The sequence below is a fragment of the Chanodichthys erythropterus genome, chromosome 3 (genome assembly GCF_024489055.1).
Source record: "Chanodichthys erythropterus isolate Z2021 chromosome 3, ASM2448905v1, whole genome shotgun sequence".
Lineage (NCBI taxonomy): Eukaryota > Metazoa > Chordata > Actinopteri > Cypriniformes > Xenocyprididae > Chanodichthys > Chanodichthys erythropterus.
The window spans coordinates 16227191-16255086 of NC_090223.1; the positions used below are offsets into that span (position 1 = coordinate 16227191).

General features: G+C 39.8%; 1 pseudogene; it reads right to left on the reverse strand.

Annotated features, from left to right (window-relative positions):
* LOC137017185 (uncharacterized) overlaps nucleotides 1-25794 on the reverse strand; it is a 40008-nt pseudogene extending 14214 nt beyond the window's left edge.
* Between the last annotated feature and the right edge of the window lie 2102 nt (nucleotides 25795-27896).

The following is a 27896-nucleotide window of genomic DNA, read 5'->3' on the forward strand; positions in this document are numbered from 1 at the left end:
AGCGGCGCTACTAGTTTAACTAAATTTTTTCAGTAGCTTGTATGTAGTTCAGCTACTTTTAAAACAGTGTAGCTTTTCCAGTAGTTAACTACTTTTTCCAGCAAGTAGCGGTGTAGCGCGACCAAAAGCTACAAGCTTCATTCTGTTTTGTGTTGCGTTCTGACGAGCTCATTCATGAAGCAGCACAGAGTCTTCAGATCACGAACTAACATCGTGCATTACCGCCATCTATTGTTATATCACGCATTGCGGCTTTATCAGTTCATCAGCAGTTCGAGAAGAGATCGTCTGATGATTATGTAAAGGACAGGAGTGGGTTCAAACTGGACGAATCGATTAGTAAAGGGTAGGCTACGCTTAATTTATAAACAAATAATTTAAACGCTGTCTGTCGAAGCACATTCAGGCGAATAATAGCCTTTTTAAATTGATTGTCCTGCTTTATTGCAGTCTGTATCAAATTTATGCAAACTATTTTATTACAGTGGTGACCCGCCATAGTCTATCTGTCCCACCATAGTTTTAATGAACCTAATTCACTAACGCAGTGTTTTGCATTGCTAAAGTATCCGTCAATTGAACAGAAAACAAAATCGCGATATAGCTTAGGGCGCTTGTCACACGGCTGATCTAATATAGGTTGCTCGGGTTTCAGAATGTTCACGCGAGAAGCGCATGATTCACATCTCAAAGCTTTATCATGTGCTGTGTTTAACCTACATTTTTCTGTGCATCTAATTTAAGTTCTGGTTCGGTTTAAGTGCAGGTCCGTTTCCAGAATCAAATCATGGAGGGTACCTCTGAAATAAGTGAGGGTGCAAAGTGCAGATGTAATGTGTAAACAACGGCTCCACCATAACAGGATTAGCAATGTACAGTGAGACATTTAAGATTTTTTTAAGTCATTCATTTTACAAATAATTATGGCTACGTCATTTAAAAAAAAAAAAAATCAAAAATCAAAGTAGTTTCAATGTAGCTAGCTACTTTTTGTTAGTAACTTGTAGTGTAGCTAACTACTTTTTCAAAAGGGTAGCTTGACTGTAGTTTAACTATTTTAATTTATGAGTAGCTTTTAGTTTGTCAAACTACAGTTTCAGAGTAGCTTCCCCAACACTGCCCGTAAGTTACCATAAACTACTGAATATAGTCTAAAAGCTACAGTTCTCTAGAGATTTTCTGAAATACCTTAACTGAGTCATTCGATGTAGAATGCTCAGTCATTTGCTCTGGGAATCTGTTTTCTGTTACACACTTCTTTTCGTATTCAGGTGAATCTGAAAGACAGAAAACAGCATTCTTTTACTGTGAAATATTGTTATTCCCTTATACCGTGTCTACACCAGACACAACCATAGTCGTTTGGTCGATTAGTTGGATTGTCTACATGACAATCCAACCATAGACAATGTCTATGCGACAATCCAACCATTGCGAAGCACTGGGACTATGTCAGAAATAGAATTGTCTGGAATTTGTCGCGTCACGCAGCATCCAGCGTAGACAATATCACAGATTATATTGGGTTCTATTGTATTTTTACGCATTGTGTTGCACCACTCGCGTCTGGTGTAGACACGGACAGTGTTAAAGAACAGAAATATATTTCCAGATATTTATGATCAATATGCAAAATGGTTTAAATATACAAAAAAAAATAAAAATAATAATAATAATAATAATAATAAATAATGGTAACACTTTACAATAAGGTCTCATTTGTTAATATTAGTTAATTTATAAATGTTCTAACAATGAGCAATACATTTGTTATTAATCTTTGTTAATGCTAGTTAATAAAAATAGAGTTGTTCATTGTTTGTTCATGTTAGTTCACAGTGCATTAACTAATGTAAACAAATGAAACTTTTGATTTGAATAATGTATTAGTAAATGTTGAAATTAGCATTGTTATTGCATTTGTATTGTTATTCTTATTTCATGTTAACTAATGTAGTTCACTGATGTTAAATAATGAAACCTTGTAAAGTGTTACCGAAATAATATAGTGCGTTAATTAATATATTGGTAATAAGGAATACGGTAATAAGGAATTTGACACTTTTCTTATAATATATCACAAAACATATAAAAGTGTTGGGACAATGATAGACTGTGCATTTATTTGTATCTGTATACAGATACATCCTGGGATATTTAATTATGTTTATGACATCATCACTAAATACCCAACAGATTATCCCTATCATTTCTCTTGGCTTTTTTTTTGTCATAATGACTTTTGTCATAACAACTTTGTCTCACAATTTGAGTTACAGCAGCCAGAAGAAAACAAAATCAAAATTAATATTACAAAGTCAAGGGCCAAGTGTCTAACTAAAGCAAATACTGATCACCCTAATGGTAACTACAAACTTTATTATTTTGTATTACTTCATTACTTTCAGTAATTCATATAAATCTAACCCTGTTTATTCTCAATAAGGACTCCACCAGCATAACACAAAATAAATGTTTGGTTTGAAATTACATGAGGATGAGTAAATGATGACAGAATTATTATTTCTCTATGAGCATGAAAACATTTTTTTTTTTAATTGCAATTGCAAATTTGTAGTTAGGAACTTTTATTGATTTAATTGACTTCATACACTCTTACACTATCTAGATTATTATTTGTGTGAGGCCTTAACAAGTAATGTTACCAAAGAATAGTTTTCATCCTTTTAAAGCATCTGTCAGGAATATATGGAAGTAAAATAATGCCATATGTTTTTGAAACAAAAAAGCTTGTTGAATTGCACTTATTAAAAAAAAAAAAAAATACATTGCATTAACCGTGCTTGTATTTTAATGCATTGTATTTTTAGAGCTTGCAGTTTTATGGTTTGAAATTCAACATGGTTGTATATTTAAGCTGTAAATATTTCAATTCAAAACATTTCACAAACATCTTCATTGTTCAAGGGCATATTGTAGGTTAGAGCTTCAGTGATTTGGTGTATAAAAAATTATGTAGGAACTAGATTTTCTTTAAAATTCACGTATAAATATCCATAAATATTCTGGAGTCATTTTTTGTGAGAAAAGTTTACTTCCACATTTGAAAAACACCAAATCGGAAATGACGTAATGGGAAGGAGTGCCCATTATGTGCCCACAGTATGGTCTACCTGTTAGGGTGAGCTTTGTACTTCCCTGTTAGGGTTGTCTGTGTAATAGTGCTTAGCTCCCTAAGCTGATCATGGGTTGTAGGCTTTCATGAGGCCTCCTCCTGAGGTTCAGCCCTAGTGTGGTTTGTGCTCCCCTGTATCTGGGTTTCTAGCACAGCCTTCTAAATGTGGCCACTGGACTTACGCCATATGTCTTAGAGGTTGCTAGGCCCTATGTGCTGCCTTTTTGAATATACTGGTGTATGTTTGTGTATATTTCTCTCTGAGAATTATCTGTATACATTTCTGGTTGGCCAGAGGCCCAGGTGATAAATCTAACCTCCTTTGGTTCGGTTATTTTTCGTTCTTGGTGCCTAAACACTGCCACGAGCTGATGCCACGTGTCTGTTAAGGTTATAGGCTTATCCAGGCCTTCCTTAATATGTGTTGGCATACACTGCACTCCTTTTGCTTTAAAGAGTAAAAGGTGCTTTTACTGAGTACACTGCTTGTTGAATTGTGTTAGGTGGATTGTCATATGGGCACTTTGCAACCTCTTATGCTGCCACTGAAGTTGTCTGTCTGCCCCAGCAAGACAGGTGTTTAGGGTGGCCCCTCCAGGCCACTTTCTGAATATACTTCTGTTTCACATATAGCTACTATTGGCCTCCATGATTAGGTACCCATTGCACTTTCCTTTTGGGTTATGTTTGTAATAGTGCTTAGCTCCCTAAGCTGATCATGGTGGTAGGCCTTAATCAGGCCTCCTCCTAAAATTCAGCCCTAGGCTGGTTTGTGCTCTCCTGAAGGAACAAGTGTTTAGCGCACAGCCTTCTCAGTGCAATAATTAAGTGCTGAGTAGGATGAGTGGATTATACTCCCCTGTCAAATACAGCTTTTAGACATTGTTCTGTTTTTTGTTTTAAGCCAGAAATTACAAAGAGGCAGTCTCATGCTATATAAAGTCAATGGGGACTGTTGGATTGTTTTTTTTTGTTTGTTTGTTTTACCTGATTGCTCTCTGCTCTCCATTCCTGCTGCTTTTGTCTGTAATTGTCTGTGTCCTTGTGATCCAAAAATTGCGCATTTTGCTCCTGCCACAAGTCCTAATCCTCCTTCCAGTAATACTTGGCTTAATCCAGTTGTTCCCCCTGATGCTGCTGATTCTGCTTGAGATGTTTCTGATTCTGCTTGAGATGCTTCTGATTCTGCTAGTAATGTTTCTGATTCTGCTTGAGATGCTTCTGATTCTGTTAGTGATGTTTCTGATTCTGCTTGAGATGCTTCTGATTCTGCTAGTGATGTTTCTGATTCTGCTAGTGATGCTGCTGATTCTGCTGGTGATGTTCCTCCTGATGCTACTGATTCTGCTTGTGATGCAGCTGATTCTGCTAGTGATGTTTCTGATTCTGCTTGTGATGTTCCTCCTGATGCTGCTGATTCTGCTTGTGATATTTCTGCTTCTGATGCTTCTGATTCTGCTTCTGATTCTGCTTGTGATGTTCCTCCTGATGCTTCTGATTCTGCTACTGATTCTGCTAGTGATGTTTCTGATTCTGCTTGAGATGCTTCTGATTCTGCTAGTGATGCTGTTGATTCTGCTGGTGATGCTTCTGATTCTGCTTCTGATGCTTCTGATTCTGCTTGAGATGCTTCTGATTCTGCTAGTGATGTTCCTCCTAATGCTGCTGATTCTGCTTGTGATGCTGCTGATTCTGCTGTTGATGCTTCTGATTCTGCTTGTGATATTTCTGCTTCTGATGCTTCTGATTCTGCTTCTGATTCTGCTTGTGATGTTTCTGATTCTGCTTGAGATGCTTCTGATTCTGCTTGTGATGTTCCTCCTGATGCTACCCATTCTGCTTGTGATGCAGCTGATTCTGCTTGTGATGTTCCTCCTAATGCTACTGATTCTGCTTCTGATGCAGCTGATTCTGCTTGTGATGTTCCTCCTGATGCTACTGATTCTGCTTGTGATGCTGCTGATTCTGCTTGCAATGTTTCTGATTCTGCTTCTGATGACTCTGATTCTGCTTGTGATATTCCTCCTGATGCTACTGATTCTGCTTGTGATGCTGCTGATTCTGCTTGCAATGTTTCTGATTCTGCTTCTGATGACTCTGATTCTGCTTGTGATGTTCCTCCTGATACTACTGATTCTGCTTGTGATGTTCCTCCTGATGCTTCTGATTCTGCTACTGATTCTGCTAGTGATGTTTCTGATTCTGCTTGAGATGCTTCTGATTCTGCTAGTGATGCTGTTGATTCTGCTGGTGATGCTTCTGATTCTGCTTCTGATGCTTCTGATTCTGCTTGAGATGCTTCTGATTCTGCTAGTGATGTTCCTCCTAATGCTGCTGATTCTGCTTGTGATGCTGCTGATTCTGCTGTTGATGCTTCTGATTCTGCTTGTGATATTTCTGCTTCTGATGCTTCTGATTCTGCTTCTGATTCTGCTTGTGATGTTTCTGATTCTGCTTGAGATGCTTCTGATTCTGCTTGTGATGTTCCTCCTGATGCTACCCATTCTGCTTGTGATGCAGCTGATTCTGCTTGTGATGTTCCTCCTAATGCTACTGATTCTGCTTCTGATGCAGCTGATTCTGCTTGTGATGTTCCTCCTGATGCTACTGATTCTGCTTGTGATGCTGCTGATTCTGCTTGCAATGTTTCTGATTCTGCTTCTGATGACTCTGATTCTGCTTGTGATGTTCCTCCTGATACTACTGATTCTGCTTGTGATGTTCCTCCTGATGCTACTGATTCTGCTTGTGATGTTCCTCCTGATACTACTGATTCTGCTTGTGGTGCTCTTCCTGATGCTGCTGATTTTTCTTGTGATACTCCTTTGAATACAGTTGATTCTGCCTGTGATGCTCCTCCCGATGCTGCTGATTCTCCTTGTGATATTCCTCCAAATGATACTGATTCTGCGTGTGATGCTTCTCCTGATTCTGGTTGTGATGTTCCTCCTAAAACTGTTGTCTTCTCAGTCCATGACTTGTCCATCTGTGGAGATTTGTATCTCTGGGAAAATTCATGAAAGATGGTGTGAGTTACAAAGTACATGTGAAAATAAAAAATCAGGTATAATTTCTAATAAATGAAAAACATTTCTAACTCATGAATGTTGTGTGACCATCGGTCTGAGAAACTGGAAATAGAGGATCAAGCCGAACATGTGAACTTTGAAATGTCCAGGAGATTGCATGAGATCGACTTTCAATTCTTAGGGCTTCATTTATAAAATGCATGTATGATGATATTGTATTCAAAATTCCATGAATTTCATCCTACGTCAAAAGTCATCAACAAATCTAAATGTATAAAGGCAGAAACTGATGTAAAGATTTTCATATGCCTAATGAAAAGGATGCATGCAATGCAAATGTAAAGAACAATGGGAATCACATTTTGCATTGGTATTATTATATGTGCAAATAAGCAATATTTTAATTGCTATAACTTTAATCTACTGAAATTAATTAATTATTTATGCTAATGAATTCCTGAACGCATAAACACAAAAATTGGGTAGAAACCAGAGAGTTACGCAGAGAGCATGTTTTCTAAGAGCATGATTGGATTTCCTTGCCCATGATGATTAAGACTGCTTCTGAATCATAAAAGATACTTTTTGCCATTCTGTGGGTGGAGTCGATGTGCTTTTTCACATTTAGCTTAAATTTATAATGAATTGTGATTTATAAAAAGGGATCATTCAGGATCATTCTAGACCTGTCTTCATAAATGAAGCTCCTATATTTTTAGGGGCCAGTGCTTTATTTTTAATTTGCTGCACTGTTTTGCTTAATGTTCCTTTATGTTAACAAGTCACTGTCTAAAACACATTATAATTTTATATTTTACAGTTCTTTAACTAATATGATAGATCAGGCACAGGGTGACAAACTTTTGCTATTAAAGGAAATAACATTTCAAGATCATTACAACTGACATACACCAAATTAAAAAACAAAAAACAACAAAAAACAAAAAACAAAACAATCAATGACTGGCAGCTGCAGCTGCAAAATAAATAAATAAAAAAATATATAAAATTAAAGTAAAATATCCTAATTTAAAAAAGAGTACAACTTAGAAATGTTCCTTAGCAAACACCAATCTCCATAATAATGCTGAGATCTACAGGTATCTGTAATCATTTGACTGTTTTTTTTTTATGATTTTTACTGTGAAGATGTTTGATCATAATTCAGAAAATGCCTGTAAAAATAACATTGTTTTTTTTTTTTGATTATTTAACCCTCATGAACCATTCGATTTCTGGCGACTCCCTGTATGGTCTACGTCAAATTGAGCCTACTTGGATTCAATACAATTCCACAAAAATCACACTGAAAAAACATTCCATCATGTACAAATAATTAACTTTTAATATCAATACTTTTTACGCATTAGAAAAAATAAACATCTGAACTTATGATTTATAAAAATGTTTTTAACCACTATTTTTAAGACTGCCTCTCCCCACAGCCATGGGACATTCAGCATTATACATTTATAACAACAATATCTTAGTCTAAACCTAAAGTAATCTTGACAAACCATTTGAAAGTTTTCAGACTCTAGTTTTCATGTTTGGTGGCTGATATAATATTGGTAGATTCTTCATTTGTGATGTGGTGCCAAACTATAACACACACTTTGATTCTTTCCATATGTTTTTATATGTGTTTTAGGGATCAAATACAAATATTAACATTACTGCTCAAAAACCTTCTGAATAGGATGTCTACTTCATAAATATTTTGAAAAGTATGAAAAAATATGGTTCAGATTACTCAAACCATATATGGAAATTGAAGAGTCCTTATATGGTCACCACCAGTAGAGTCTGAATGTCATCTAGCGAAAAAGTTTGGTACTGCGCACAAAAAGTCTTACTGGAAGTTATTTTTTTTTTTTGAGATATCAACCTACAATTTGGCACAGAACTTGTTCAAATATTTAATTTGAACTGATTATTTATATATTTATAATATATTTAGTTTTAGAGTTGAACATGTTTTGTAAAATATATATTTTATACATACATGGGCGACATTTGACTCTCGAGTTAGGGGGGGGGCATTTTTTATTTTTTTTGTGCAGGTACAAAATGTCTTTTTCATCACACTGATTCATTTGTGCTCCAATGCTTCCTGAAGCAGTGTTTTGAAATCGGCCATCACTAAATAAGTTGTTATTTAGTTTTTTTGGTGCTCCAAAAATATTCTCGTCGCTTTATAATATTAATATTGAACCACTGTACTCACATGAACTGATTTAAATATGTTTTTAGTACCTATATGGATCTTGAGAGAGGAAGTGTCCATGAAGTCCTCACGGAGCTATCGGATTTCAAGTAAAATATCTTAATTTGTGTTCAGAAGATTAACGAAGGTCTTACGGGTGTGGAACGGCATGAGGGAAAGTAATAAAAAGTCAGACGCAGAATCAGACAAAAGTTTCATTTTTGGGTGAACTAACTGTGGCGAGGGGGGCGTGGTTTAGCGGGGTCTGCAGCAGGAGGGAGCGTCTGGGGATGTGCGGTGATTGAACGGGTTGAAAGTAAATCACGAACACCTGTTTCTTGTTCCAGTAATTGACGTGGAGGCAGGATAAAACGCCAGGAGAAGCAGGAGCGTGTGAGAGAGAGAGGGACTGCTGACAGTCAGACTGAGTGAGCTGTGCTCGTTTCATGGAGTGAAGCCCGTCCTTGGATGTGGAATTATTGAGTGTGCGTTGCACCGTCTTTTTGTTTATGTGTTTGATATTTTCTCTGGTGAGAATAAAGACTGTCAGCAGCCACAGCCGATCCCTGTCCTCTTCCTTCCCACTACACAAGAACCTTTACCACACTGGTGCCGAAACCCGGGAAGGAAGACGGAAGCCGCCGCCATGCAGGCAACCTCCGCCGCTGGGACGCCGTTTGCGGACATCATCGCATCCCTCGCGGCCCTTCATCAAGAACAACATCGGGCCCTGCTAGATCTCAGAAACGATCAGGAGCGCCGCTTCGAGGCGATCGTCCAGGGCCAACAGGAGGACCGCGAGAGGTTCCGGAGCTGGTTCCCGCGGAGACCAGCGCGGCAGCTGCTGGCTCCTTCCAGCTGCCACTGCAGAAGTTGGGCCCGCAAGATGACCCGGAGGCCTTCCTGGACCTGTTTGAGAAGTCTGCTGAGGTGTCAAGTTTGCCCCCGGGACCAGTGGCCCATGCGGCTCTTCCCGCTGCTTTCGGGCGAGTCGCAGGTGGCAGCACAGCAGCTGCCCATCCAGAACCTCCTGGTCTTCAACGACCTCAAGAGGGCCATCCTACAGTGGGTCGGCCGCTCCCCCGAGCAGCATCGTCAGCGGTTCCGGTCTCTGGAGCTGGGGGAGGCAGGCCGGCCCTTCGTGTTGGCCCAACAGCTCCGGGACTCGTGCCGCAAATAGGTGATGGCCGACGGAGGCGACGTGGAGCAGATGATCGATCGCGTGGTGCTGGAACAGTTCACCACTCGGCTCCCGAAGAAGATCGCCGAGTGGGTCCAGTGCCACCGCCCCCCCCGTCGCTGGATTCGGCCATCCAATTGGCGGAGGACCACTTGGTGGCGTGCCCAGGGGTCGGTGAACCCTTGCCATCTGTCTCTCCCTCTCCCTCTCTTCCTCCCCTCTCTCTCTCAAGACCTGTCCCTCTACCTAGGTCCCGTCCGCCCGGCCCGCCTCGTGTTCCGCCCCGGGGGCGGGGTGGAACGGATTCTTGGCAGTTTGTGGCGTCAAGAGCCCCGCCCAGGGGGGCGGGACTGGCCACCGCCGGGCTGGACCCCGCGCCTGCTTCTCCCCTCCCTCCACGGCAATCATTCGGCCCGTTCTCCGCCACTGGAGCGGCGGGCAGGTCTGGGCCGGCCTGTTGGCGTTGCGGGGACCCGGATCACTTCATAGACCGGTGTCCAGTGATGGAGGTGGGGACATTGATCCGGGTCCCGGACGACCTGCAGGTCGCCCCCGGTCAGGCTGGTCAGTACCAGATACCAGTGTGTATCAAGGGGGGTACATATCAGGCTTTGGTGGACTCAGGTTGTAACCAAACCTCCGTGCATCAAAGCCTGATTTCATCCGGGGCATTGGATACAAGCCGCATGGTTAAGGTACGGTGTGTGCACGGGGATATCGCGAGTTATCCGTTGGTGTCAGTCAGGATTCTATTTAGGGGTCAAAAGCATAGTGTGGAGGTGGCAGTTAATCCGCACCTCCGGCACCCGATAATTTTGGGGACGAATTGGCCCGCATTTAATAAATTATTGGGACATTTATGTTCGGGTGCCTCTTGGAGTAAATGCTCGCAGGGAAAGGAAGTGCGAGTGCAGGCGGGAGAGACTGACCGGGGACCAGTGGCGACTGCCTCAGGGGAACAGAGCGGAATCGGGAGACTGATTCTCTCGGACCGTGATGATTTCCCCCTGGAGCAGTCTCATGATGACACGCTGAAAAATGCGTTTGAGAGGGTCAGCACGATCGACGGTCAGCCTCTCCAGCCTGGACGACCAGTGACTTATCCCTATTTTGCGATTATTAAAGATAGGTTGTATCGAGTGATCCAAGACACTCAGTCAAAAGCAGATACAACCCAGTTATTAGTACCAAATGTAGGAACTGTGGACGAACCAGACAAATGAATCATTTAGATGATTCTTTCAAAACATAGTTCTAATTCAGAATTGAGGTTCCGGCTCCGGCCTGTCTGCAGATAAAGCCAGGCTGATTACTTTTACGACACATGCTTCCTGATAGCAGAAGCGACATACCAAAGGGTCACCCAAGAAGACAGAGAGACAATCCAGACCCTTTTGTTTCCTTACTTCACAGGAAAGCCAAAGAGACTGTTGAACAAATAAATCTGCCTCAAAATTGTTCCAACAATTTTAACGGACTTATCAAACATCTTTTAACTACATACATTTTGCATTATGTGTCCACAAGTACTACCTGTAAACAGTTAGGCTTTAGAACACTCACAATTCATGTAAATGTGTTAACTCTTGACTGAATGACTGAAAGTATGCCTTATTTGGACTTAATTTGACTCTTTCCCCCTTTCCTATATCCTGACTTGAATGAAATCTGTTTAAAATGTATTGTATTCCATTTAATAGAAATTATGTTAAAATGGCACTTTCTGCTGAAGCAGAAACAGGATGTAACACTTATGTTTTATTGGGGGCAGAGGAAGGCCCTCTTGAAACAGGACAATGTCTGATTGGCCAGGACTCCTCAGAGGGGTGACAAACAACTAAGTTTAAATGATCATATTGCAAGATAGTGAACAGGAGAAGTTGGTTAGTAAAAGAACAGGGAGTTGGTTCTGAGGGAACGAGGGATATTCACATTTAAAGTCAACGCAAGCAAGTACCTCCAGATTAAACTGAACTGGTGCATTTAAATTGATTCAGGGTTCGTTCAGGTCAGATCTTTGAAATGCATTGATATGAATTCTGTTAATCAGATCACTCTCTCTCTCTCTCCCTCTCTCTCAAAACTCTTTCTCTCTCATTTCCTTCTTACTGCAACGCGTATGAATGTATGTGTGTGTGTGTGTGTGTGTGTGTGTATGTGCGTGCCTTTGTGTTAGATTAGTTTGTGTTAGAATAAATAAAATCTCTTGTAGATTTTAAAAAGAAAGTGTCTTGTATTATGTGCTTTATGATTTAATGTCTTAAACTGTCGATTTCACGATTGTTGGATATTTATATCCGTTACAAGAGCTTATTACGGCTCGAGCAAATGAACGCTGGACGAATCAGTTGCTCAGTCGTAATCTAAACAATTCTTTATTCATTTGAGCTAATTTTACTTCCTAGGGTGTTTTCCCTACACAAAGAACCGCAGGGAAATGCTTTTCCATGCGGCTCATTCTAACCCAATGGCTGGACACTTAGGACAAACAGCGACACTAAATCGCCTCATGGCCCGATTCTTTTGGCCGGGCATTCACGAGAACGTGCGCAGGTGGTGCGCGTCTTGTCCTGAATGTCAGCTGGTAAATCCTCCGGCCACTCCAAAAGCGCCTTTGCGCCCCCTTCCATTAATGCAGGTCCCCTTCAAATGAATTGGCATGGACCTCATCGGGCCATTAGAGCGATCAGTGAGAGGGCATCGTTTTGCATTAGTCATTGTGGATTATGCAACACGATATCCAGAAGCAGTGGCTCTCCGCAACATTTCCGCTAAGAGTGGAAATTTCTTCAGTTTAATCTCCCGAGTGGGGATTCCGAAAGAAATCCTCACTGATCAAGGCACGGCGTTTATGTCACATACGCTACGCGAACTGTACGAATTGTTGGGCATTAAATCGATTCGAACCAGCGTCTTTCACCCACAAACAGACGGTTTGGTCGAACGCTTTAATCGCACACTTAAATCCATGATTCGTAAGTTCGTTCAAGAAGACGCCAAAAATTGGGACAAATGGTTGGAACCCCTGTTGTTCGCTTTGCGAGAGGTCCCGCAAGCCTCCACGGGGTTTTCCCCCTTTGAGCTTCTCTTTGGGCGCCACCCTCCGCGGGGTGTTGGATGTCCTAAGGGAGTCTTGGGAGGACGAACCATCTCAACCGAAAAATGAAATTCAGTATGTGTTGGACTTGAGAACAAAACTCCACACTTTGGGGCGGCTATCTATGGAGAATTTGTTACAAGCCCAGGACAGACAGTGCCGGTTGTATGACAGGGGAACTAATCTGCGTAAATTTGCACCGGGAGAGAAAGTGCTCGTATTACTCCCCACGTCAAGCTCAAAATTACTGGCGAAGTGGCAAGGACCATTTGAGGTCACACGGCGAGTTGGTGATCTCGATTATGAAGTAATACGGTCCGATAGGAGAGGGGCACATCAAATTTATCACCTCAACCTCCTTAAAAAATGGAGTGAGGCGGCGTCAGTGATGCTGCCGACGGTGATTAGCGGGGAGGATGATCTCGGGCCAGAGGGGAATGTAAAATAACAATCTCTCGCTCTGGCCCCAGGAGGAGATCACCTTTCGTCCTCACAGCTCACGGATGTTTCCAAATTACAGGCTGAGTTTGCCGACGTGTTCTCTCCCCTACCAGGCCGTACTGACCTCATTCAGCACCACATCGAGACAGAGCCGGGCGTGGTGATTCGCAGCCGGCCGTATAGGTTACCAGAACACAAAAAAAAAGTGGTTCAGGCAGAATTAGAGGCAATGCTTGAAATGGGGGTAATAGAGGAATCCAGCAGTAACTGGGCGAGCCCGATAGTTTTGGTTCCCAAAACAGATGGCTCAGTGCGGTTCTGTGTGGATTATCGCAAGGTGAATGCAGTGTCGAAATTCGACGCGTATCCAATGCCGCGTGTGGACGAATTGCTTGACTGGCTCGGTACAGCTCGCTTTTATTCGACACTGGACTTAACGAAAGGGTATTGGCAGATCCCCTTGTCTCCATTATCCAAAGAAAAGACCGCTTTCACGACGCCGTTTGGATTACACCAATTCGTGACCCTTCCGTTCGGGCTGTTCGGGGCACCGGCTACCTGGATGACATTATTATTTTTAGTAATGATTGGCAGCGGCATATGCAGCATTTGAGGGCTGTCCTGAGGTCGCTGAGAGGGGCAGGCCGGCCTGAGTCGGGCGGTGGGGGTATGTGGCGAGGGGGGCGTGGTTTAGCGGGGTCTGCAGCAGGAGGGAGCATCTGGGGATGTGCGGTGATTGAACGGGTTGAATGTAAATCACGAACACCTGTTTCTTGTTCCAGTAATTGCCGTGGATAAAACGCCAGGAGAAGGAGCGTGTGAGAGAGAGAGGGACTGCTGACAGTCAGACTGAGTGAGCTGTGCTCGTTTCATTGAGTGAAGCCCATCCTTGGATGTGGAATTATTGAGTGTGCGTTGCACCATCTTTTTGTTTATGTGTTTGATATTTTCTCTGGTGAGAATAAAGACTGTCAGCAGCCACAGCCAATCCCTGTCCTCTTCCTTCCCACTACACAAGAACCTTTACCACAGAAACCCTTTAAGTTTGCTTGTTGTTTATTTACTCATTTATTTAATAATTCACTTATTATCACGGGAAATTACGCTGATGATATGTGAATCAGTGTATATCATTTTACGAGCAACTGGTAATAAAGAAAATGCCACGTCGCAATATTGAAAATATTTCCATTTTAAACCATGAAGGTGAGCCAGTTGATATCACACAAACAATGTGCAATGTGCAAACTTTGCCTGAGAGTTATGCAGGTGAAGAAGTCTCACTAGAGAACAGTAGCGGCTTCTATAAATATAGGTTGGGCAGATTCGGAGTGTTAGTGCTAGTTTATGATAACCATTTAGCTTTATATTCTAATCGCTGAACACATCAGACACACTTTTGGCAGAATTCGAATGTCCTTCAGCCTGAGGGTGGTGCTCTAATGATGAATGAAAGACTTTAGTACACACCCAGAATCTTAAAATTGTAGTATTTATTGCTTCCGAATTTTGTTTTAGAATAGTTATGTTGGAATTCGAGTGAGGAAAGAAGTCATGTCTATTTTCAGAATAAACATAAACAACAGAACTACTAACAGAAGCTATTCACATGAGCACATTTAAATGAAAGGGTTTATACTTTCATTAAAGGCTCTCTAAGCGATCCTGGGTGGAGTAACTTCCTGTTGACGTTCGAAGTGTTGTCAAACAAAACAGAGGCTAGCTAGACCCTCCCTCGTACTCCTCCTGGCCCTCCCCTCCGTGCTTCCTGAAACAGTCATGAACGTGCATTTAAAATGTAAGTAGCTTGCGTATCGATGCTGCTTGTCGGTTAATGGCTGGAGCATGTTTATTATGTTAAGTGGTCCAGGCTGCACCAGTTTGTTTTTGTTGTCATCTTCGGAGCTTGTGGCGACTACAGAGACCGTGTTTTTTTACAGTGTGTTCAGGGTACAGGCAGCTAGTATAGTGAGGAGATGTTTGCTGTATGTGACAAAAAATGTTTTGGCCTAAAAACACGTGACTTCGCTTAGAGCACCTGATATCATCTTGGTCTGGAGCATGGTGTGTTTAACGTGGAAAGCCAGGGGCAGCCAGAAATCTGCCACAATGGCTCTCTATGAGAGGGTGCTGCAGTTCCATTTTTACACCACAGATTTACATAGAAAAGTTGTTTGGCGCTGAGCTGGGAAGGGCCGGCTGCCCCACTTACTATTATGAATACATGCCTGTCGGGGTCCGTGTAACGCTTCACTTCAGTTTTCAGACCATATGCAAATGCAAAAATGAAAATTTTTAACCAGACGTTCATTTTTCTTGTTTTTCGGTTACATCATCAATGGATATTTGCCATTTTTCCCCCTTTTTTCAATTTTACTTTTGCTAAATTATGACTTTAGAAACAATCATTTGAATAAATGAAATCTAACCGATTTTCTATTTTTCCATTTTTTGTAATTTGCACCGTCAAACGCCAACAAACACCATCTAACAAGTTGGCTGTTGGATTTAGAATTCTATGAGAAAATGTTCATGTTCACACCGCCCCAACAAATGAGTGACGTCTGACTGGGAAAATTTCACAACTGTAGGTGTGTAACCATGTCAACAATATTGTCAGGCAAGTTTATTATATTAATAATATAGTATCATATACATTTTCTTTTTATTAAAGTATTGAGGCAAAACAGAAATACTAGCCTCAAATCCGAAGCGCCGTCGATCTGGGGCCCGTTCTTCGTACGTTGCTAACTCAGTTAGCTGGATTTGATTGTTGACGATTTGGCATGATCTTGGATCGTTTGGTTCTTCGAAACTCATCCTAGACTTGCTGTCATAGCAACAGGTCCGTAAGCTCAAACCTGCTCGGGAGCAGGCTTATTTCATGTAAACAGGATTAGATTGCATCTTTTTAAGCGGAGGTGATGTTTAAAGTCTGTCCCAGCCACTGCTACTTTCCCACAAGAGTACCCTAATGTAAACCAGGGACAATAATAATGATTTAAAAATAAATTTGCAAATAACACTATAATGCCGTGTAGTGTCATAGACACCGACAGTTTTACTCTGTGAGAGATTCATTCGTGAGGAAATAATTACGTAATATTTTTTATTGGAGTTTTACACACATGATGTACAGATGTCTATGCCATACATGCATTTGTGCATTTGAACCGCGACATTTATTATGGGAGTGGCTTGATGAAGCGCAGGAGATGCAGATAACTTGATCTTGACCCTTAAGAAACTTTAATTAATGCTGTCAAATATGCTTCAAAGGTAAATTAGTTGCTAATTACAACATTGAAATAAAAAAATGCCTGTACAAATACTAGAAATTGTGAATATAGCCTAAATAATTGGGTAATCATGTAAAAAAAAAAAATAGTGCACATTTCATTTATCTAACATTTATGTCATTCTTCTGTCATTTATTCGCTTGGCTGTTTCCTTATAAATGTCTAGAAATTCATCAAGTTTTTCGTCAGGTGTCTTTTCTCATTCTATGATGTCATTACGTTGCCGTCTTGACTCCAGCCAATCGCTGCATTGCTGATCAATGTTTCTACTCTCGATACATATCCCCTTTTAAGCCAACACATGAACGCGCAATTATCTCAGATAATTCAATCCAGCGATACTAATCATACACAACAGGTGTGTTCGAAGAACCCAATTAGCCGGATCATGATTAGCACGATGATTTCATCTTGGATGTGTCATTTGATCTCGGATAAGCGACGTACGAAGAACAGGCCCCTGGACTCCAGGCAGAGAAACATGGATTTGCAGTTATCATTTTGTGTCAAATTGTTGGACTTTGAGGTAAAATCATACCGTATATATTGTATTGTTATAGCCTATATTATGTTGACAACTCATCAATTAAATATTTTCCATCTTAGCCTATATTCTGCATAATGTGTTTTTAAATAAACACTGACAAAAACTGTATTATAAAAATATGTTTTAGGGCTGGACAATATAACGATATAACATTGATATAAGTGATTACGTGGATTTAAACCTACCTATATTGTAGTTATATAAAATATTCACAGGCAGATTTGCTTTATGTATTTCCCCGGCGTCAAAATCAGGCACATATAAATGTCAGGAAACACGACTCCAGGCTGCATGTCAATATCCATGGATTAGGTTTATTCGACAAGTTGTAAGAAACACTTTCGAGTCAAACCTTTAGTGTAATTCGTTAGTTTTGCTCGCATTTTCGCAGTTTCCCCTATTAAATCCAGTCACGCAGCAGGTTCTTATGCCACTCAGTCCAGCTGAGGGAGCGCGCTTTCGGCGGGAAAGTGACGTTGATGCATACCCTCTATTTTGTGTGCTAATTAGCGAAGAGGCTAAGTGTTTTTCGGATCATTGTTTACTTTGTAAAGTTGCAAATCTTTATGAGAGATATCGTTACAGCGCTCAGGGACAACATTTCAGTTTACATATATTAGTTAATAATATCACAATACAATAAACTGTTTTCGTGCCCTTAATTGCCCTTTACTGCCCTTTACTTTACTGACCTTCCGCAAAAGTGCTGCTGCATGACTAAAATCCTGGCCCTGCAATACATGAACAACCCGCTGTCTGTACTTCACCTGTCACTGATGCACCAAAGCCATATGATGTTATATTTTACTCCTAACCTGTCGTGTCGATTTATCCAAATAAATCTATGTGATCAACACACTGAGAAAAGTCGATTCATTTATTTGTTAGAAGCATTTAAATGCTTCTATCTCGTGGTTGTACTACCAAGTAAAATGCACCCCCTGACCAAGTGCATAATGTATATTAATAAAATAAAGTAATAACGAATAAGTAAATACAAACAAACTGGAATGTGCCAAATCAGCCAAGCCATCGGGATTTCACTTTTCCCAGCTGCTCGCGATGGCCAGTCTGAGACTGCCTTATATTTAGCACAGTTATTATAGTAATAATTAAAAATGATAGCACCTTGAGTGAAAAAGGTCATCCTCCATTCTTTTAAACTAATCCTCAACTTGCATGCACTGTAAATAAAGCAGTTACATCAGCGAGATGGTAGTCCGCGGCCACACCCCCGCGCTAATGGTACAGCCCACGGCGCAAATTACAAAAAATGGAAAAATAGAAAATCGGTTAGATTTCATTTATTCAAATGATTGTTTCTAAAGTCATAATTTAGCAAAAGTAAAATTGAAAAAAGGGGGAAAAATGGCAAATATCCATTGATGATGTAACCGAAAAACAAGGAAAATGAACGTCTGGTTTAAATTTTTCATTTTTGCATTTGCATTGTATATATCCTACTCACTTTACGACTTAAAATAGTCTAGACAATCTAAAAAAATATTTCTTGCAGAATGCATCGTTATGCGGTGATGTGGTATGATATCGCATGCAAGTGAATTACAATATTATTTTAATAATAAAAGTAGCATAATAATAAGAATAAGAATACCCTTATGAAATATACCTGGGCCTTAACCGCTCAAAATTATAGATTGGACTGAAGCTGAACCCCCCACCCCCCCTACCCGCAATTAATATGCCGCAGCGCCCAAAATGTATCTGGCCGCGCCGCTCTCTCTATGGAACCGGGCAGGAATCAAGCGCGTCTCGAACCTGCCACTTATCAGCCAATCAAAAAAAAAAGAAAAAAAAGAAAGAGGCTACACAATAGCCAATCATAAAATAGCACTATTGTATCTGGGTAAGATTTAACGCAACAACCAATGAAAAAAAAGCATATCCTGGAATTGTTCACCATCATCCTCGAGCATCACTTTGAGCACAGAGTAAGTCATGATCTCCTGTTTTAATGTTACAACAAATTCAAAACTTGTTTGACACAAACAATGACAACTTGACTGCTGTTAGATAATCAGATAATCAGCTTCAGTTTTTCATGAGTGTGAACTTAGACAGTTTTACAGCCTGTTCATTGACACCTGCTCAGAACAAGTAGTCTAGGCCTAGTTATGTTTTGCTATCACACGATGACTGACATTTTGTTACATTTGTTACATCTCTCTCTAAATAGTTTTAATAATTTTATTAGCACTAAATAAATTAAAGTGTATTGCATCGTCGATGTTATAGGTCACTTTTAAAATCATGTCACATTTTATATCCTGGCCATGGATCAGTGTTTCCCATACATTGACTAGACTGTGGTGGCCCGCCACATTCTAATTGGTCCCGCCACAGTCTCAAAATATGAATACGGATATGATGCGATATTTAAATTACCGTCTGATAATTGCGCTCCTTTATATGGCAAAAGTGGGAGTCATAGAGCAAAATTAGTAGACTAGCATTAATTTAGTTTTCGTGCACTATATTCAAAGTCATCTGAAGCCATTCCATAGCTTTTTTTTTCTTCCAAGAATTAGGCTAGATGTCACTCTTGCCTGTCTCCAAAACTTGAGAGCCCTGTGTAAGTGTTGTTGACGTTTGTGGCGTGTTTGTCTATGTGTAAGTGTTGTTGACGTTTGTGGCGCGTTTGTCTATTTGTAAGTGTTGTTGACGTTTGTGGCGCGTTTGTCTATTTGTAAGTGTTGTTGATGTTTGCGGTGCGTTTGTCTATTTGTAAGTGTTGTTGACGTTTGTGGCGCGTTTGTCTATTTGTAAGTGTTGTTGATGTTTGCGGTGCGTTTGTCTATTTGTAAGTGTTGTTGACGTTTGTGGCGCGTTTGTCTATTTGTAAGTGTTGTTGACGTTTGTCTATTTGTAAGTGTTGTTAATGTTTGTGGCGCGTTTGTCTATTTGTAAGTGTTGTTGACGTTTGTGGCGCGTTTGTCTATTTGTAAGTGTTGTTGACGTTTGCGGCGCGTTTGTCTATTTGTAAGTGTTGTTGACGTTTGCGGCGCGTTTGTCTATTTGTAAGTGTTGTGGACGTTTGCGGCGCGTTTGTCTATTTGTAAGTGTTGTGGACTTTTGCAGCGAATTTGTTTTCTTTATTTGCTGGTGTTTTTTCTATTTGCATGTGCAAAAAAACAAAACAAACAAACAAACAAAAAAAAAAACTTCTCATTCCTATCCTTTCACTTCCTCTAATCCCTCTCTATTGTGGCTTAGGATAATCTGAGCACTGCCTATAACTTGTATTATGAGCACTTCTTGTCTATGCCTCGTCATGGCGACTTGCTTGTTGTATTCCTCACTTGTAAGTCGCTTTGGATAAAAGCGTCTACCAAATGAATAAATGTAAATGTAAATGTTTTCTTCATTTGCAGAAGAAACAGATTATTTTTGCAATTTTTCATACATTTGTATGTAATTTCAGAAAAAAAAAATACTGTATAAAATACAGTAATATTTATGTTTAAAAAATTAGAATTACTGTAATTTGTCATTAATGTCATAATAACTAAAATAACAGCAGAGTTTTTCAGCAATTTTACAGTGTTTTGAGTACAATTAAAAATGAAACAAAATCTTTAATAAAAAAAAAACTACTTTCTGTAAAACTAGGAATTTTTATTATTATTTTTGTTTTATTTTTTATAGTGAAGATATAGCATGCTAAGTCAAAACCTGAGGTGGGCCAACATAATAAAACTCACCATTCCTGCTGCTTTTGTCTTTAATTGTCTGCGCCCTTGTGATCCAAAAATTGATTTTGCAAAACCTAATACTCCTCCCAGTAATCCTTGGCTTAATGTAGTTGCTCCTGTTGATGCTGCTGATACTCCTTCTGATGCTGCCAATACTGCCAGTGATGATACTTTTGATTCTCCTGATGCTGCCAGTGATGCTCCTCCTGATACTCCTGATACTGCCAGTGATGCTCTTCCTGATACTCCTGATGCTGCCAGTGATGCTCTTCCTGATACTCCTGATGCCAGTGATGCTCCTCCTGATACTCCTGATACTGCCAGTGATGCTCTTCCTGATACTCCTGATGCTGCCAGTGATGCTCTTCCTGATACTCCTGATGCCAGTAATGCTCCTCCTGATACTACTGATGATGCCAGTAATGCTCCTACTGATACTACTGATGATGCCAGTAATGCTCCTCCTGATACTACTGATGATGCCAGTAATGCTCCTCCTGATACTACTGATGATGCCAGTAATGCTCCTACTGATACTACTGATGATGCCAGTAATGCTCCTACTGATACTACTGATGATGGCAGTAATGCTCCTCCTGATACTCCTGATGCTGCCAGTGAGGCTCCTCCTGATACTCCTGATGCTGCCAGTGAGGCTCCTCCTGATACTCCTGATGCTGCCAGTGAGGCTCCTCCTGATACTCCTGATGCTGCCAGTGAGGCTCCTCCTGATACTCCTGATGCTGCCAGTGAGGCTCCTCCTGATACTCCTGATGCTGCCAGTGATGCTCCTCCTGATACTTCTGATGCTGCCAGTGAAGCTCCTCCTGATACTCCTGATGCTGCCAGTGATGCTCCTCTTGATGCTGCTGATACTGCAAATGATGTTACTCTTGATGCTGATGGTACTAACTGTGATGCTCCGCTTGATGCTGCTTGTGATGCTGTTGATTCTTGTGGTGCTGTTGGTTCTTCTTGTGGTGGTGCTGTTGCTGTTGGTTCTTCTCGTGGTGGTGCTGTTGATTCTTCTCGTGGTGGTGCTGTTGGCTCTTCTCGTGGTGGTGCTGTTGGCTCTTCTCGTGGTGGTGCTGTTGGTTCTTCTCGTGGTGGTCCTGTTGGTTCTTCTCGTGGTGGTGGTGCTGTTAGTTCTTCTCGTGGTGGTGCTGTTGGTTCTTCTCGTGGTGGTGATGTTGGTTCTTCTCGTGGTGGTGCTGTTGGTTCTTCTCGTGGTGGTCCTGTTGGTTCTTCTCGTGGTGGTGCTGTTGGTTCTTCTCGTGGTGGTGCTGTTGGTTCTTCTCGTGGTGGTGCTGTTGGTTCTTCTCGTGGTGGTCCTGTTGGTTCTTCTCGTGGTGGTGCTGTTAGTTCTTCTCGTGGTGGTGCTGTTGGTTCTTCTCGTGGTGGTGCTGTTAGTTCTTCTCGTGGTGGTCCTGTTGGTTCTTCTCGTGGTGGTCCTGTTGGTTCTTCTCGTGGTGGTGCTGTTAGTTCTTCTCGTGGTGGTCCTGTTGGTTCTTCTCGTGGTGGTGCTGTTAGTTCTTCTCGTGGTGGTGCTGTTAGTTCTTCTCGTGGTGGTGCTGTTGGTTCTTCTCGTGGTGGTGCTGTTAGTTCTTCTCGTGGTGGTCCTGTTGGTTCTTCTCGTGGTGGTCCTGTTGGTTCTTCTCGTGGTGGTGCTGTTAGTTCTTCTCGTGGTGGTCCTGTTGGTTCTTCTCGTGGTGGTGCTGTTAGTTCTTCTCGTGGTGGTGCTGTTGGTTCTTCTCGTGGTGGTGCTGTTGGTTCTTCTCGTGGTGGTGCTGTTCGTTTTTCTGATTCCCTTCCTGATGATGCTGTTGCTGCTGCTATTGCTGCTGATCCTAATCCTACAATTAGTGTTGCTGTGGGTAATACATGTCTGCCCCATTGTACTGCTGCTTTTACTCTTTTAACAAAGGCTAAAACCCATTGTAGTTTATCTGTTGCCACCTGTAGTATATTTATCACCCACTGTAATTGTGTTCCTGCTATTGCTACTATTGCAGCTCCTGCCATTGCTCCAGCTACTGCTGATCCTGTTAATGATTGTGCTGCTACCAGTGATCGCAAGATTGCTGCTGCTGTTCCTGCCAGGCCTCCTGCAACTGCTGTTACTGCTACTGCTGCTGCTCCTGTTCTACTTTCTTCCCATAGTGAATGTAAAATGCAAGTTCCAGCTGCTGCTCCTGCTGTTGCTCCTACTACTGCTTCAGCTATTGTTGTTCCCACCATTGCTACTACTGCTGCAGCTACTGCGACTGTCATTGCTATTGTTACTGTTAGGGGTGTTTGTTTCCATGTTGCTTGCAGTGTGTATCGTAGAGTTGCCCTTTGTTCTTCTACTGCTTCTTCTGGCACTGCAACAATTGAAGGAAGAAGGAAGATCAAATGTCATCAGAAATACTAACATCTTAAAATATGCTCAGCACGTATAGCATATTGATGTTATACAACTGTATAAATCACAATATCTTACCCATACTGCTTGATTTTTAAAACACCAGGTTATGATGACTTAGATCTTCTAATCACTCTTGTCAAGTTCACATAGGGCCGGCCTGTAGTTTGTGGCAACCTAGAAAATATTATAATAAATGGCCTCACAGATATTGACATAATATTCAAAATATATAACCACTACAAATATGACAACTGCACTGAAAAAGAAATCACTAATAATAAGCACACTGTACATAGGTTGTTGACAAATAATGTCTATTTTTTCAACATTAAGTTAAAATATGTGAATGTGTAAGGAACAGTGTATATTTTAGGTGCTATAACTGGCCACCATTAGTTAAGTGTTTCACTATCTTTAATTACCTTTCAGTTTTTATCAGTTTCCCTAAATATTTGTGACAAATTATTGAAAATACAGTCATAACTTTTTGTATAATAATTTAGTTATATAATTGATGGATAAATTTGACATTTCATTGCTTTAATTGTCAAGTCATCTACTCACAACAATATATAAACACTTATTTAGTGCAGAAAAATAAATCTAAGTAAAAAAAAAAAAAAGATAAATTGTGTACACAAAATGTGGGACAGAACTATATGCAAAAGTGAATAGAAGTTAAAAATCAATGAAAACCAAGGACCAATAAATATATAAATTAAACATTATAAATTATAAACATTCAACTTTTCCGAGAACCTCTACTCTTCCCTGTGGAACCCAGAAGTTGGACCTATGACCTACTTTCTGTATGATCTGAATTTCTGTGTTTTGAATTTTAGGATATTGAATTTAGTATTTCAAATTTGTTCTTCATCTTGAAAACTTGAAGCTGTATTTTTAAGAAGTGAATATTTGCCGTCTAAGAATTCAGAACAAAAAAAATCATTGTTTTAAAATGCATATGAAGAAAATTGTGCCATAATTTCAATTTTGTTAAATATCAAATTTCCAGAATTAAAGTTTAAAAAAAAATTAAGTCGAAAAAACAAAAAAATGAATCCCGCACACTATCAACTTGTAAAACAATAAAAAAGACACTTTATTAGCAACGTTTCGATCATAAGATCTTCATCAGGCATAAACATTGTATTCAAACTACATTGTATTTAGAACATCATGAATAACAAAGAATCATCAATATCCAATCAAGATCAGTGATTAAATAATCATTAACACCACATCACATTATTAACTCAACAATTATAGAAATATATATATATATATATATATATATATATATATATATATATATATATATATATATATATATATATATATATATATAATATATATATAATATATATATATATATATATATATATATATATATATATATATATATATATATGAGTATTATTAATGATATCATATATCTAATGATCATATTTCATAACATCACATTAAACAATGCTTCATCATTCATACCCATAGGTGATAAAGTCTGAAGAGTAAAAATCCAGAACAATTCAAGTCTCTGTAAGAGCAATTCAATATCGCCCCCCACTGATCAGTGAACATAAAAGTTCTATCAGAAGAAAAGATGTTAACTATCCAGTCGCTGCCCATTTTTTATCCTTTAATCATGATGTTTCTTCCTTACGCTTCTGTGGGATTGAAAAAGTGAGTGTGCCACCTAGAGGGGGCGATATTGAATTGCTCTTACAGAGACGTGAATTGTTCTGGATTTTTGAAACGTTGCTAATAAAGTGTCTTTTTTATTGTTTTGCAAGTTGATAGTGTGCGGGATTCATTTTTTTGTTTTTTCATATTTTGACTATACTGGTCTTCTTTCCTATGCACCTATCTATCTATTAGCGACGCTAATTATTCAAAAAAAAAAAAAAGTCAAAACTATATAAAATGGGTCTGTGTACTTAAGTTCCCATTGCCATGCATTATATGGCTGACAGATGGCAACGGTTGGAGTTAAAAATCATCATTTGTGTTCTACTGAAGAAACAAAGTCACCTACATCTTGGATGCCCTGGGGGTAAACAGATAAAAAATTTTCATTTTTGGGTGAACTATCCCTTTAATAAAGAAAAAGGAATGAATGCAAAAGTACACGGACCAAAATGGCACTTAATATTCAATTTTGATAAATAACACTTGTCTATAATTCAAATTTACACAATTCAAATTTAAATCTTATTGTCATATTTCTAGGTCCATACTACAAGATATTAAGGCACATTAAACGTTTTATTAGCAGGTTTCTATGGGGGAAACAGTGTAACGTGTAACTTAGTGAGTTGTTATTATATTCTTGGCTCATTTGCTTGCCTGCATGTATCATTAATAAGGTGTGCCCTCCAATATTACTGTCTTTTGATGCATTAAACCATGTTATGCGCTTTCGCATTGAGCATTTTAGAACATCCCTTATTCACCTATAAACTGCATGAGACAAAACATAACATAAAACATACATTCTAACCAAGACTCTCTAAGGTCTGTTCTGGGAACATTTCAATAGAACTAACATTCTCAGATTGTCCCATGAATCATAAACAATTAGTTGGCTTTTAATAAAAGTAACATAACAAATAAATGTAAATGTAAAAAAAAGTCAAACCTGAGAAAATTTGTGTTCCAAACAGCAAACTTAGTTTTTTTTTTCCTGCTGGATAGGCCTATCTTATAAGAGATGTGTCTTCCTTGAATTCTTTTGTTGTATTCTTTTGCCACTACATTGTGGGCTTAAATAACTGCACTCAAGTTTAACAAGGTGCATGCCAACCAATTGGATGTTACAGAGCTATCAGACATCAGCTCTCTCCTTTCAGTAAATCACATGACTTTCAGGAAAAAGTCCATAGTAGAAGGTCAGGGCGGGGGTCAACTTCCTTTGGAAAGCTGTTTTTTTAATTTGTTAGTTCTTGTACAACTAATATCTTGGGGGATATTACACACACACACACACACACACATTATATTATACATACATACATACATACATACATACATACATATACATATTATATATATATATATATATATATATATAATATATATAATTTTTTTTTTTTTTTTTTTTCTCTGAACACAAAAGGCTGGTTTCTGTTCATACCGTAAGAAACCACCCGTTTCACACACATATACATATATACATACATACAGTTGTGCTAAAAATTATTCATACCCTTAGTAAATATGACCAAAGAAGGCTGTGAAAAATAAATCTGCATTGTTAATCCTTTTGATCTTTAAAAAAAAAAATCTACAAAAATCCAACCTTTCATTGCAGAATAATAATTTTAAATGAAATAAATGTTTTTTCTCTAATACACATTTCTCGCAATTTGTCAAACCCTTTTATTCAATACTTTTTGCAACCTCCTTTTCCCAAGATAATGGCTCTGAGTCTTCTTCTATAATGCCTGAAGTTTGAAGAACACCTGAGAAGAGATCAGACTCATCAGAGATCGTTCCTTCATGCAGAATCTCTCTAGATCCTTCAGATTCCCAGCTCCATGTTGGTGCTTCTTCTCTTCAGTTCACTCCACTCATTTTCTTTAGGGTTCAGGTCAGGGGACTGGGATGGCCATGGCAGAAGCTTCATTTTGTGCTCAGTGACACATTTTTGTGTTGGTTTTGATGTTTGGTGTGGATCACTGCCCTGATGGAAGATCCAACCACAGCCCATTATATGACTTCTAACAGGGACAGTCAGGTTTTGATTTTTTATCTCTTGGTATTTGATAGATGTCACATATCCCATGTCTCCAGAACTCCATTTCCCATCATCCTCTTGTCTCCACACCTGCACTCACTTCTCTCGTCATCTCTCCATCATCACTGATCATCTACACCTGGACTTCCTCATCAGCACTCCCTATATATATGGACTCACTCCCTTCACTCCCTGTCTGTTCTTATGTTAATGCTATGTTAAGCTGATGGTTATGCTTTGTGTTTGGTTATGATGTTGATCTCCTTTGTTGCTAATAAATACATATCTTTTGTGGATATCCGTGAACGCCTTATCTCTACAACAGCCAAACGTAACAATAGAATCCATTATTCTAGGGCTGCGTTCCAGTTCGGTTTTAGACACGCACTCGCGAACTTCCCTAAACACTTCCCCTCGGGGGAATCCCTGCCGCCATTTTGAAGTGTGTTCCACTTCGTGAAGTGGACGAGGGAAGTTTATATGGACAGACCCTCGCTCCCTCGATTTTGACCGAGGGAGCGAGTCTACTTCATATGTACACTTCAGGCAGCTCCATAACCCACAATACAACACGATTGTGACGTCGCCGCATATCGCGTTTACTTTACCCCACCACAAACAACTCTATGATATATTGATTATTTTTTAAACATTTAAAACACACATATATACATATAGAATGCTGTATTAAACAATTTTGTAAGGGGAAAAAATAAATAATAAATCAGCTCCATTGCGGATTCCAAGTGATCAAGGGCTTAGGACGTTCCAGTTCAGCCCATACAAAGGTTCCGCCAGAAGTGGGCACTCGTGCAACGTAAGCAATGACGTACATCCGAGTCAACGAGACTGAGTGAAGTTAGCGAGGGAAGGGCATTTAAAAACTGAACTGGAACGCAGCCCATGTATCTGATCAACATCTGTACAGATTCTGTATAAAGGAATGGTCTCTGATCTCTTGTCAGGTGTTTTCCAAACTCATCAGGCATTATAGAAGACGACTCACTTATCTTGGGAACAGGAGATTGCAAAAAGTATTGAATAAAAGGGTATGTTCAATTTATGAGCAGTGTGGATTAGAGAAAAACATTTATTTCATAATGAG